The sequence below is a fragment of the Triticum dicoccoides genome, chromosome 2B (genome assembly GCF_002162155.2).
Source record: "Triticum dicoccoides isolate Atlit2015 ecotype Zavitan chromosome 2B, WEW_v2.0, whole genome shotgun sequence".
In the NCBI taxonomy this organism is placed as follows: Eukaryota; Viridiplantae; Streptophyta; class Magnoliopsida; order Poales; family Poaceae; genus Triticum; species Triticum dicoccoides.
The window spans coordinates 633,591,025-633,604,030 of NC_041383.1; positions in this window are offsets into that span (position 1 = coordinate 633,591,025).

The following is a 13,006-nucleotide window of genomic DNA, read 5'->3' on the forward strand; positions in this document are numbered from 1 at the left end:
ACGTCGGGTTGGCTAAGACCCTGGTTGCCAAGGGGCGCCGGACATTGCCCAAGTTGGACCAACACTTAGAGGAGCATTGGCCCGGGGGTTGATTAAAAATACTAGGGGTCCGGAGAAAATTCCCTATTTAAGTTTTAGTTGTTATATTAGGAAAATGGAAAACCAATGTTGGGCCTTGCTGGAAGAGTTTTATTCAAAGCGAACTGTCAAGAGGGTCCCATACCGTCACCGTGTTAGGGACGCAAAATCAAGGACATAACACCGCTATGACGGAAACTAGGGTGGAAAGAGTGGAACAAAACACAAGGCATAAGGCCAAGACTTCAAAACTTTACCAAGTATATAGATGCAACGGTTTGCTAGGAAGGGTGAAAAAGGTTAGAGGCTGTCATGGCAATTTGGGAGGCCTAATAAACAAGTGGTAGGAAGCGCGACATAGCGATAGCATCGAGACAACTAGCATAACAACGATAGTAGTGAGGTGCAAGGTGACGGTCATCTTGCCTGAAATCCCACTAGGAAGAAGAACGAGTCCATGCAGAAGGCGAATGGGCGAAGATGAACCAAGTGTAGACGAACAGATCCACACGATCGCAATGAAACAGGAACTATCGAGAAGAAGCACAACCGGAAAAATGCAAACAACAAGGTAAACACACAACACATAAACATGGCATGATGCTCAACCAAGGATGATTCATGACAAGGCTACATGATGCTACTCATGGCAAGAGATGATGCATACAAGAACATCACATCAAAGCAAGTTGAAATGAGGTCGGAAACAACATATTACAATTCCGGTAAGTCCTCATATGCTAATTTCGAAATTTGTCCGGATCTGAACAAACATTAAGTTGAAATTATTAAACAGCAAGTTAAACAGCACCATGATGATCTACATGAAATTCTAGTCAGTTTACTTATAAAGTTCATTTAATTCGGAGCTACAACCTAGAAGATATGAGCAAAACAAGTTAAACATGGCATTGATGCAAAAAGCATTCAAACATCAAGAAAACATACTCCAAACATGGATGCAAAAAGATAATATGAAACTACATGCAATTCTAAGAAAGTTTCATGTCGGGACCCCGACCCTAAGTCACACCGATCTAGCATGTAACACATCATATCACTTTGCGGCCCCGCGCACGGTATTCCCACGGGTGCCACCTTACCTGGCTCGGGACCGTTTGCGCCTTTTGGCTCACGTATATGATTGTATTGCTAGCATCCATATGACAGAGAACCCGGGCCGACATGACTAGTCGTGAACTCAAAGTGACACAAACTTACATGAACAGGCATACATGACCCAACAACGAACGTGTCGGTCATCAGCGAGTGAATCCGGGCTGTAGCAGCTGGGCTAATAGGACTCGGAGAATTCGGGCTGTAGTAGGCTAACAGGACACCGGTAGACACCGCGTGACATTTCCCCGCAGGGACAGACACAGGAACGAAGAAGGACACATGTCGGCCAGCCTAAGTGTTCCAGAGCAGTAGCAAGCTACCATGGCTCAGTAGAAGCACTAGGAAACATTTCCTCATAAGAGAGGTTACCAAGAATAAACAACTAGGTTGTCGGATCCCACACATAGCAATACACATTACATGTACGTATAACATGCAAGTATGTGTTGTACAACATGGCATCACAACATAACTCAACAAATCATATAGATAAAAGCTCAGAAGAGCCATCATAGTATTTATTACAAACAGGGGTCACATGGCCCAACCTTCAGAGCATACAAGCAACAGACGGAAGCATTACATGTTTGAGTACAGGCATCTACAAATGAAAAAGGCTGAAGAGCCTGACTATCTACAACATCAGATCAAGATCGTAGCTGAGGTACAAGCTACTTGTCGAAGTCCACGTAAACTAGTAAGACCGAGGTCTCCGCTGCAAAAACATAAATAAAGCAACATGAGTACAAAGGTACTCAACAAGACTTACATCAGATCCTATCATACATGCATTTGTTTCAAGAAGGTAATGTGGGGTTTATTTGCAGCAAGCCAGCTTTCACTCAGTGGCTATCCTATTCTACGACTACGAGTAACTTCTTTGAGGTGAGACAGCGCACACGAGTCCACTAATCACCACACGATACACTACTATGGATTCATCCCCCTACGAGAAGGCCATCCATAGCACTCACACTTCTCTTGAGCATTTTAGAGTATCCACATCAAGTTGTCTATGTACCACGTAAGCATCCAAGAAGTCCATAACCACGGACATGGCTATTCGAATAGATCATGTTAACCCTGCAGGGATGTACTTCTTCACACACGCTCTCGCCACTTACCGCCACGTACCCATCATGTATCTCAGCAACCTTCAAGTGGAAGCCTGGCGACGGTGTCGGCCACGACCTGACTAACCACACAAGACTCTAGCCCAGGTTTATCGCCTATTCGCGTTCTATCCGCAAGGGAGTCCGGCCGAGGTTTCCATCACGGCCCCAAATGATGTGAGTAGGGTTCCCAAGCCCACCAACCGGGTGCCACTTAGTACATCGTGCCACCTGTGCCTAGTCTGTCCCAAGCCCACCCTGTCGGGTGCCACTTGGTAGAAGAATAACACTGCCTACAAACACCAGAAACTAGTTGCGACTCCTAGACAGAGATCAAGTTGGTTAATAAGTCGATAGGGGTCGAGTTACCGGAACCCAATGTGTGGTAGTAACTAGTCACTGGACAACATACACAGAACTTAGTGCTTAAGGACGGTTCCAGTGAGACAACCCACCATGTACTCCTAAATGTCCTCTCACCACTACCTTTACCAAATCGTGTTCACACACTTAACTCTCAGCATCAGAACATAAAGCATTGTACTCCAATTCATTCCCAATGAATTAGACCTGACACACTCTAAGCAATAGCAGGCATGGCATGGTAGGAACACAACAGTGGATTCAATCAACTCCTACACATGCTAGTGGGTTTCAACTATTTACTGTGGCAATGACATGTCATGCAGAGGAATGGGTTCAACTACCGCAACACAAAGTAGCAATTGAATCGTTGTTGTCCTAATGCAATAACAGAGCGCAGGAGCGAGACAGTAGGATTGTATCAGAATGAACAAGGAGGGTTTGCTTGCCTGGTAGATCAACAAGGGGGCACTACTCCTCAGACACGTACTCTGGAACAGTCTCCGGACCAAGACCTATCGAGAAGGAACCTGTGTCGACAATCAATACACAAGCATATGGAACAATATGATGCATGAACATGGCATGAATATGTGATGTTGTTTGAAGTTCATTTGAACCAAGAGTTCAAATGTAACTCCAAAAATATGCCTTTAGAAATGCCATTTTAGTGTTTCACTTACAATAGGAATAAGTTGGTTTGTCATGCACAAAACTAGTACAGATGGATAGATTGGATTTTTCTGATAATTTTTCATACATAAATTATTTCAATCTGAGCTACAGTTGAATTTCTATGAATTTCCGAAGTTCAAATCATTTTCTGGATTCTCCTAATTTTATTTTAACCAGAAAAGGATTAACTGCGTCAGCACAGCGTCAGCAAGTCAACTGCGCTGACTGGGTCAAACCTGACGTGTGGGGTCCACACGTCATTGTCTCAGGGTTAACTAGGGGGGGGGGTTTAAGCCTAACTAAAAGATTAGGGCCACCGGGGCCCACTAGTCAGTGCCAGAGGGGTTAGCTTAAGTAGTGATTAGCACTTGGCTAATCACCTGGCCGACGGGGTCCCCTGTCCGGCCGGCGAGGTCGTCCCCGGCGACCACAAAGCACGGCGGAGTCCTCGTTGAGGCCACGAGGCGACGTTTGAGAGCACCGGGGCGTAGCCCGGGCTCGTCCGCATCCAGGGGAGCAAACGGGAGGCTGCGGGGGCGCCGGAGCTCGCCAGAAATGAGCTCGAGGAGGCGACTGGAGTTCGGCCAAGTGTGCGTGCAATGTTGTGGTGCACGGCAGGGGCTGTGGTTGGCGGTGTGGGCTTGCTGGGGGGCTGCTGAGCGCATTGACGTGCGCGGGCACGAGCTACGGTGGCCAGGACGACGACGGCGACATGAACGGTGGTGAGGTGCTACGACCGAGGTGGCAAACGGAGCTACAACGCGCGAGCGGCAAAACGGGGAGGGGGAAACGAAGCAGGAGCTTACAGCGGACTCGATGGGCTTGACGGCGCGCTCGGGATGCACTGGAGTCGGCGGGGCGGTGATGGGGATCCAGGACAGCCGGAGGTGAAGAAGGCGACGGCGATGGCTCCAGCGCTCCGGCTTGCGTGGCTCAGTGGAGGGCTTCAGCGCGAGGGATGGAACTCTTGGGCTTGTTGAAGAGGCGAGGCTGTGGCGGAGGGCGTAGCAACGATGAGTGGCAGCGACGGTGGCGCTCGGGCGGGTCGAGAGAGAGAGAGAGATCCAGGGGAGGAGGGAGGACGAGAGAGAGTGAGGGAGGTGCGGGGCGGCGCGAGGCGTCACGCGGGGCATCCAGGCATCGAGGGGGAGGCCAGGCAAGCAGGTGGCATGGGGGCACGGCCGTGCGCGCGTGCCGGCCACACGCCTGGACGACTGGCGCCAGGAGGATGACGACGCTGGTGGGCTAGTCCAACCGTGCCGCACAGTGCCGGGCTAGCTGAGGCGCCAGATTGGCTGCAGGTAAGCACAGGTAAGTTTTTTTTCCATTTTTGTTTCTTTTCTAATTTCTGACATTTGTTTCTGCTTTTTAAATAATACTAAACTAATTTATTTTCTTATGCCAATTTTTGTAGGAGCTAGTGGTATTATTCCAGAGCTCCCCGACAACTAACATAATTTTTGGACATATATTTTATATATAACAATATATATCCAATGCAAATATTTACTGGATTAATTCCAAATGGCCAAAATAAATATCTATGAGCTCCTAAAAATATTGGTTTGAATTTTTACCTCTGGCCAATAATTACATAGAGCAACATGAACATTTTCTTGGACCTTTTTGGAGCAATTTTTATCTGGGTCATTTTCCAGAAATGATTTCTGAGGGTTTCACAGATCCCCATTTCAATTAAAATGGAATTTAAACATGATGCACACATGACTAGCTAGCCTTGAGCATACCAGAACTAGGGATGTGACAACTCACCCCCACTTGAAAGAATCTCATCCCAAGATTCAGTGGTCGACGAAAAGAAAGTGGGGTACTCCAGTCGAAGACGATCTTCTCGCTCCCAAGTAGCTTCTCTCTCAGAATGATGAGACCACTGAACCTTAAGAAACTTGATATTCTGACGTCGGGTGACACGCTCTGCTCGATCGAGAATGCGAACCGGGTACTCTTGGTATGTGAGGTCATCCTGGAGATCAAGCGCTTTGTGGTCCACTTCACGAATGGGATCCGAGAAGCAACGCGTGAGTTGAGAGACATGGAAAACATCAGGCACTCTAGAAAGATGTGGGGGTAGTTCCAAATGGTAGGCAACCTCTCCTTGTTTAGCGAGAATGCGAAAAGGACCAATGTAACGAGGAGCCAACTTGCCCTTGATACCGAAACGATGGGTACCCTTCAAAGGAGTAACCCGAAGGTAAGCTTTGTCGCCAACTTCATAAGTCACATACTTATGATGACGATCATACTGGCTCTTCTGACGAGACTGGGCTATTTTCAAATTCTCACGAATGATGTGAACTTGCTCTTCTGCCTCCTGGATCATGTCCAGTCCAAAGAATTGTCTTTCACTGGTTTCTGACCAATTCAAAGGTGTTCGACATCTTCGTCCATACAGAATCTCAAAAGGAGCTTTCTTGAGACTGGATTGATAACTATTGTTATAAGCAAACTCGGCGAAGGGAAGACATTTCTCCTAATCCATACCGAAAGAGATAACACAAACTCTAAGCATGTCTTCGAGAATTTGGTTGACCCTTTCCACCTGATCACTCGACTGAGGGTGGAAAACGGTACTGAAGGAAAGATGGGTTCCCATGGCAGTTTGGAAACTCTCCCAGAAATGAGAAGTGAAAAGACTGCCACGGTCTGAGTTGATCTCTAGTGGAACACCATGAAGTGACACTATTTGAGAAATATATAAGTCAGCGAGCTGACTATCAGTGATACTCTCTCGATCAGGTAGGAAGTGCGCCAGTTTGGAGGGACGATCAATGCCTATGAAGATAGCATTATTCCCTCTCTTGGTCCTGGGAAAGCCGGTGATGAAGTCCATACCAACTTTATCCCATTTCCACTCAGTAATAGCTAAAGGCTGAAGGGTGCCAGCAGGTCTCTGATGCTCTGCCTTAACGCGACGACAAACATCACAATTAGCAATGAACTAAGCAATTTCTCTCTTCATCCTAGTCCACCAGAACCTCTGGCGTAGGACGTGATACATCTTAGTAAAACTGTGATGAATCATGAGAGGAGATTCATGCGCCTCCTTAAGGATCAGTTGCCGAAGATACTGCTTCTTGGGGACCACCAGGAGGTTCCCAAAGAAAACAACACCGCGGTCATCTACAGAGAAACTACTAGCAATACCCTTGGCAATGTTTCTCTTGATCCGGGTAATTCCCGTATCATGCTTCTGGGCTTCTATGATGTGATCCACAAGAGTAGGTTTCGCCACCAAGGTAGAAAGGTATCCGTGAGAAGCAATGTGAAGATTAAGCTTACAAAATTCCTCATGGAGAAATGGTTGGCCCTACTGCAACATGAGATTGTTGCAATAGGATTTATGACTTAGCGCATCAGCCATGACGTTGGCTTTGCCTGGAGTGTAGGTAATCCCTAGATCGTAATCTGAGATCACCTCCAACCAACGTCTTTGCCTAAGGTTCAAATCTGGTTGGGTGAAGATATACTTGAGACTCTGGTGGTCAGTGTAGATCTCGCAATGTTTACCAAGAAGGTAATGTCGCCAGGTCTTGAGTGCATAGACTACGGCTACAAGCTCTAGATCATGTGTAGGATAATTCTCCTCATGTGGATGCAACTGTCGAGATGCATAGGCAATCACATGATGATCATGTTAAGAATGCAACCTAGTCCCTGTCATGAGGCATCGCAATAGATAAAAAGACCTTAGTGAAATCCAGTGGCACAATTATGGGAGCGGAAGTCATGCGTCATTTCAGTTCCTAAAATTGTACTCACACTTTGGGACAACTCAAACCTTTTATCTTTCTTGAGAAGTTCCGTGAGGGGATTGGCTACTTTGGAGAAGTTTTCAACAAAGCGGCGACAATAACTGGCTAGATCAAGGAAACTCCTAACTTGTTTAACTGATTCAGGTGGAGTCCAATCGAGAACGGCCTTAAATCTCTCGGGATTGACAACAATTCCCTTACCAGAGATCAGGTGGCCTAGGTAGGTCACTTCTGGCAACCAAAATTCAAACTTGGAAACTTTGCATAAAGGCTGTGCTCTCTGAGTTTTTCTAACACAAGTCTAAGATGTTTGACATGCTCTTCCTCGTTCTTCGAGTAAATAAGAATATCATCGAGGTAAACCACGACGAACTTATCTAGGTACTCCATGAAGATCGAGTTCATTAAGAGGGAGAATGTAGCTAGAGCGTTGGTTAGACCGAAGGACATGATGGTGTACTCGTACTGGCCATAACGAGTGACAAAATCCGTCTTGGGGATGTCTCCATTTCTGATCTTGATTTGGTGATAACCTAACCTCAAATCCATCTTGGAGAAGACTAAGGATCCAACGAGCTGATCATACAGGTCATTGATCCTGGGGAGCGATATTTGTTCTTTATCGTGACCAAATTAATGGGACGGTGATCTACATCCATCCGGTCTGTACCATCCTTCTTCTTGACGAAGAGGATGGGGCAAGCCCAAGGAGAAGAACTAGGATGGATGAAACCATTTTGCAAGGACTCATCGAGTTGTTTCTTAAGCTCAGCTAGTTCTAAGGGTGCCATCTTGTAAGGTCTCCTAGAGATTGCAGCGGTTCCTGGGATAAGATCTATGACGAACTCTACATCTCTGTTAGGTGGAAGACCTGGCAGTTCCTATGGAAAGACATCCGGAAAGTCACGGACTACCGGAATATCCTCAAGATCTGGAAGAGGGATGGCATTAAGAGAATAGAGTAGACACTTTGCAACTCTAGTGGACACAGTGACTATCTTGCCAGATGGATGTGTGAGCTGAACAGACCTAGTGTAACAATCATTCTTGGCATAATGAGCTTTCATCCAGTCCATACCCAAGATGATGTTAATATCTGTAGACTTGAGGGCTGTAAGTGATGCAAGGAATACAAGTCTGTCAACATGGATTTCGTTACCATGGCTTACACTATAAGTTTGCCATTTGGATCCAGGAGTTTGAATGACTAGTGGAGAGGGCATATCACAAAATGACATGTTGTGCAAGCTAGCATAGCTTTCAAAAATGAAGGAGTGAGATGCTCCAATATCGAGCAGAACCGATGCTGGATGACAATTGACAAGGAGTGTACCAAGAACAACATTCAGATCATCATGAGCGTCTTTAGCTGAAACGTGATGCACAAATCCACGTTTAGTGTGAGCTGGCTTAGCACTGATCATCTTGCTTGATGGCTTAACATAGCCAACCGACTTCTCGGGCTGGGGTGGAGCATAACTAGTCTGAGAGTAGTCACGTGCATAGTGTCCTGGCTTCCCACATGAGAAGCAAGTCCCTTTGGTTGGACGTGGACCCGCATTGACAAGCGGCCTACCAGTAGGCCTGGTGGAGCATACGACTGAGCTGGGTGAGGCGCCATGTAAGATGGCCTCGGTGAAAATCCAGAAGGAAGAACAGAGTTTGGAACCCAAATCTAGCGCTTCTGAGATCTAGAGCCGGAGGAAGATCCCAAATCACGGGTGTGCTTACGAGACTCCTCGTAAGTGAGCTGAGTTGTCTATGCATTAATGGCCTTGTAAACAAGAGCTTGGAATGTATCACAATGATGCAGGTGGAGATCACGACGCAACTTGGGGTTGAGACCCTTCCGGAACCTAGCCTGCTTCTTGGCGACCGTGGACACCTCTTCTGTGGCATAGCGGGCAAGGTTCTCAAACTCTCTACTGTAAGCATCAACAGCTATGTTACTCTAGGTGAAACTATAGAACTCTTCTCTCTTGCAATCAATGAGGGCTTGAGGGATGTGGTGCTCATGAAAAGCCTCAGTGAAATCTCTCTAGGTGGGTATCTGGCTAGCTGGAAGCATAGCATCATAGTTCTGCCACCAAAGACTAGTAGGACCTTCCAGGTGGTATGTGGCATAGGTGACCTTGTCATTGTTAGATACGTTCGCGGAATGCAGCTTATGAGTGATGCTACGAAGCCAGTCATCTGCATCGAGTGGCTCAATAGAATGATGAAAGGTGGGTGGGTGCAAGCGAATGAAGTCATGAATGGTCACAGACTCTTTGAACTGATGTGCGATGTTCTCTGCCAAAAAGTGATTAGATTCACACTTGTTCCTCTCCATCTCTAACATGAACTTTGTCAACGAAGGCGGGTCGGGAGGATCCTCATCCCTACTATCTCCGTTGTTCTGTCTACGAGCAACAGAACTTCGCTTAACTGATGACATCTTGAGAAGTGAAACCAAGGACGAAATCAGCATCAACTATAGGCTATAGAGTGTAAGACAAGGAATTAGTATCTCTCGAACTCCTAGGGAAATTCCGGCAGCATAATGACAGTAAAATGCTCATAATGGGACATCCTGCCAAAAATGGGGTAGTGCATCAACTCAACATCACCACTCAAGGTTCTGAGATAATACTAAACAGACTACACCGGAAGTACTCGAAAACTGGGATAAGACTCTGATCAACCAAACCCAGGGAACTATTGAGTAGTAACACGTGATCCTGATAGATGGAAGAGAAAGCCTACTTCCTTAACCCCAAAGGAAAGATAGGATGACTCAGATCAGAAGGCCATGAGGTATAAGGAGTAAAAAGAGCCTTACGTTCCTTCCCACAATCAACTCCCTTACATAACTAAAGAATTTCTAGACTCAATTTCGACCAGTTTGGCTTGGTAATGCTACATGTAGTCAGGCTCTGATACAAAAGCTATCGGGACCCCGATCCTAAGTCACACTGATCTAGCATGTAACACATCATATCACTTTGCGGCCTCACGCACGGTATTCCGACGGGTGCCACCTTACCTGGCACGGGACCGTTTGCGCCTTTTGGCTCACGTATATGATTGTCTCGCTATCATCCATATGACAGAGAACCCGGGCCAACATGACTAGTCATGAACCCAAAGTGGCACAAACTTACAGGAACAGGCATACACGACCCAGCAACGAACGTGCCGGTCATCAGCGAGCCAATCCGGTTTGTAGCAGCTGGGCTAACAGGACTCCGGAGAATCCGGGCTGTAGTAGGCTAACAGGACTCCGGTAGACACCGCGTGACATTTCCCTGTAGGGACAGGCACAGGAACGAAGAAGGACACATGCCGGCCAGCCTAAGTGTTCCGGAGTAGTAGCAAGCTACCATGGCTCAGTAGAAGCACTAGGAAACATTTCCTCATAAGAGAGGCTACCAAGAATAAACAACTAGGTTGTCGGATCCCACACATAGAAATACACATTACACGCATGCATAACATGGAACTATGTGTTGTACAACATGGCATCACAACATAACTCAACAACTCATATAGATCAAAGCTCAGGAGAGCCATCATAGTATTTATTACAAACAGGGGTCACGTGACCCAACCTTCAGAGCATACAAGCAACAGACAGAAGCATTACATGTCTGAGTATAGACATCTACAAATGAAAAAGGCTGAAGAGCCTGACTATCTACAACATCAGATCAAGATCGTAGCTAAGGTACAAGCTACTTGTCGAAGTCCACGTAAACTAGTAAGACCAAGCTCTCCGCTGCAAAAACATAAATAAAGCAACATGAGTACAAAGGTACTCAGCAAGACTTACATCAGATCCTATCATACATGCATTTGTTTCAAAAAGGTAATGTAGGGTTTAGTTGCAGCAAGCCAACTTTGACTCAGTGGCTATCCTGTTCTACGACTACGAGTAAATTCTTTGAGTCGAGACAGTGCACACGAGTCCACTAATCACCACACAATACACTACTATGGATTCATCCCCGTCTCCCTACGAGAAGGCCATCCATAGCACTCACACTTGTCTTGAGCATTTTAGAGTATCCACATCAAGTTGTCTATGTACCACGTAAGCATCGAAGAAGTCCATAACCGCGGACCCGGCTATTCGAGTAGATCATGTTAACCCTGCAGGGGTGTACTTCTTCACACACGCTCTTGCCACTTACCGCCACGTACACGTCATGTATCTCGGCAACCTTCAAGTGGAAGCCTGGTGAGGGTGTTGGCCACGACCTGACTAACCACACAAGACTCTAGCCCAGGTTTATCGCCCATTCGGGTTCTATCCGCAAGGGAGTCCAGCCGAGGCTTCCATCACGGCCCCAAATGATGTGAGCAGGGTTCCCAAGCCCAACAACCAGGTGCCACTTAGTACAATGTGCCACGTGTGCCTAGTCTGTCCCAAGCCCACCCTGTCGGGTGCCACTTGGTAGAAGAATAACACTGCCTACAAACACCAGAAACTAGTTGCGACTCCTGGACAGAGATCAAGTTGGTTAATAAGTCGAGAGGGGTTGAGTTACCGGAACCCAATATGTGGTACTAACTAGTCATTGGACAACATACACAGAACTCAGTGCTTAAGGACGGTTCCAGTGAGACAACCCACCATGTATTCCTACATGGCCTCTCACCGCTACCTCTACCAAATCGTGTTCACACACTTAACTCTCAGCATCAGAACATAAAGCACTGTACTCCAATTCATTCACAATGAATCAGACCTGACACACTCTAAGCAATAGCAGGTGTGGCATGGTAGGAACACCATAGTGGATTCAATCGACTCCTACACATGCTAGTGGGTTTCAACTATTTACAGTGGCAATGACAGGTCATGCAGAGGAATGGGTTCAACTACCGCAGCTGTAACACCCTCGATGCGGCTATAGCTCCCACGTGTCGAGGCACGACTTAGAGACATAACCGCATTGAAAGCAATGTCGCAAGTCAGGCAATCATTACAACATCCCATGTAATATATAATAAAAGGGGGAGATAACATAGTTGGCTTACACTCGCCACGTCACATCAGAGTACATAAATAACATCCATCAAACAAACACTCATGGCCCGACTACGGCGCCAAAATAGAAAAGAACCCAACGTGCGACCAGGCCCTGAATCGATCCCCAACTAGGCACCACTACTGATCATCGGGAAAGGAAACATAATAACGCTGAGAGTCCTCGTCGAACTCCCACTTGAGCTCGTAATCGTCAACTGGAGCAGAAACACCTGGACCTGCATTTGGAGTTGTAGTATCTGTGAGCCACAGGGACTCAGCAATCCCGCACCATCGCGATCAAAACTATTTAAGCTCATAGGAATGGATAAGGCAAATATATGTGGAGCTGCAGCAAGCGACTAGCATATGTGGTGGCTAACTTATACGCAAAAGAGAGCGAGAAGAGAAGGCGAAGCACGAGCGAGAAACTAAGGAACATCCTGCGCAAGCATAACTCCAACTCCGTGTCCACTTCCTGAACTCCGCCGAGAAGGGGCCATCACGGTAACACACACGGTTGATTCATTTTAATTAAGTTTAGTTAAAGTTATCTACAACCGGACATTAACAAATTCCCATCTGCCCATAACTGCGGGCACGGCTTTCGAAAGATCAATCCCTGCAGGGGAGTCCCAACTTAGCCCATGACAAGCTCTCACGGTCAACGAAGGAATAGACCTCCTCCCAAGACGTTCCGATCAGACTCGGTATCTGGTAACTCAAGACACTTCGACAGGTTAAAACAAGACCAGCAACACCGCCCGAATGTGCCGACAAATCCCGATAGGAGCTGCACATATCTCTTTCTCAGGGCACACTCAGATTGTCCTAGGTACGGGTAGGCCAGCCGAGAGTTGCCCCTGGTAGCCACC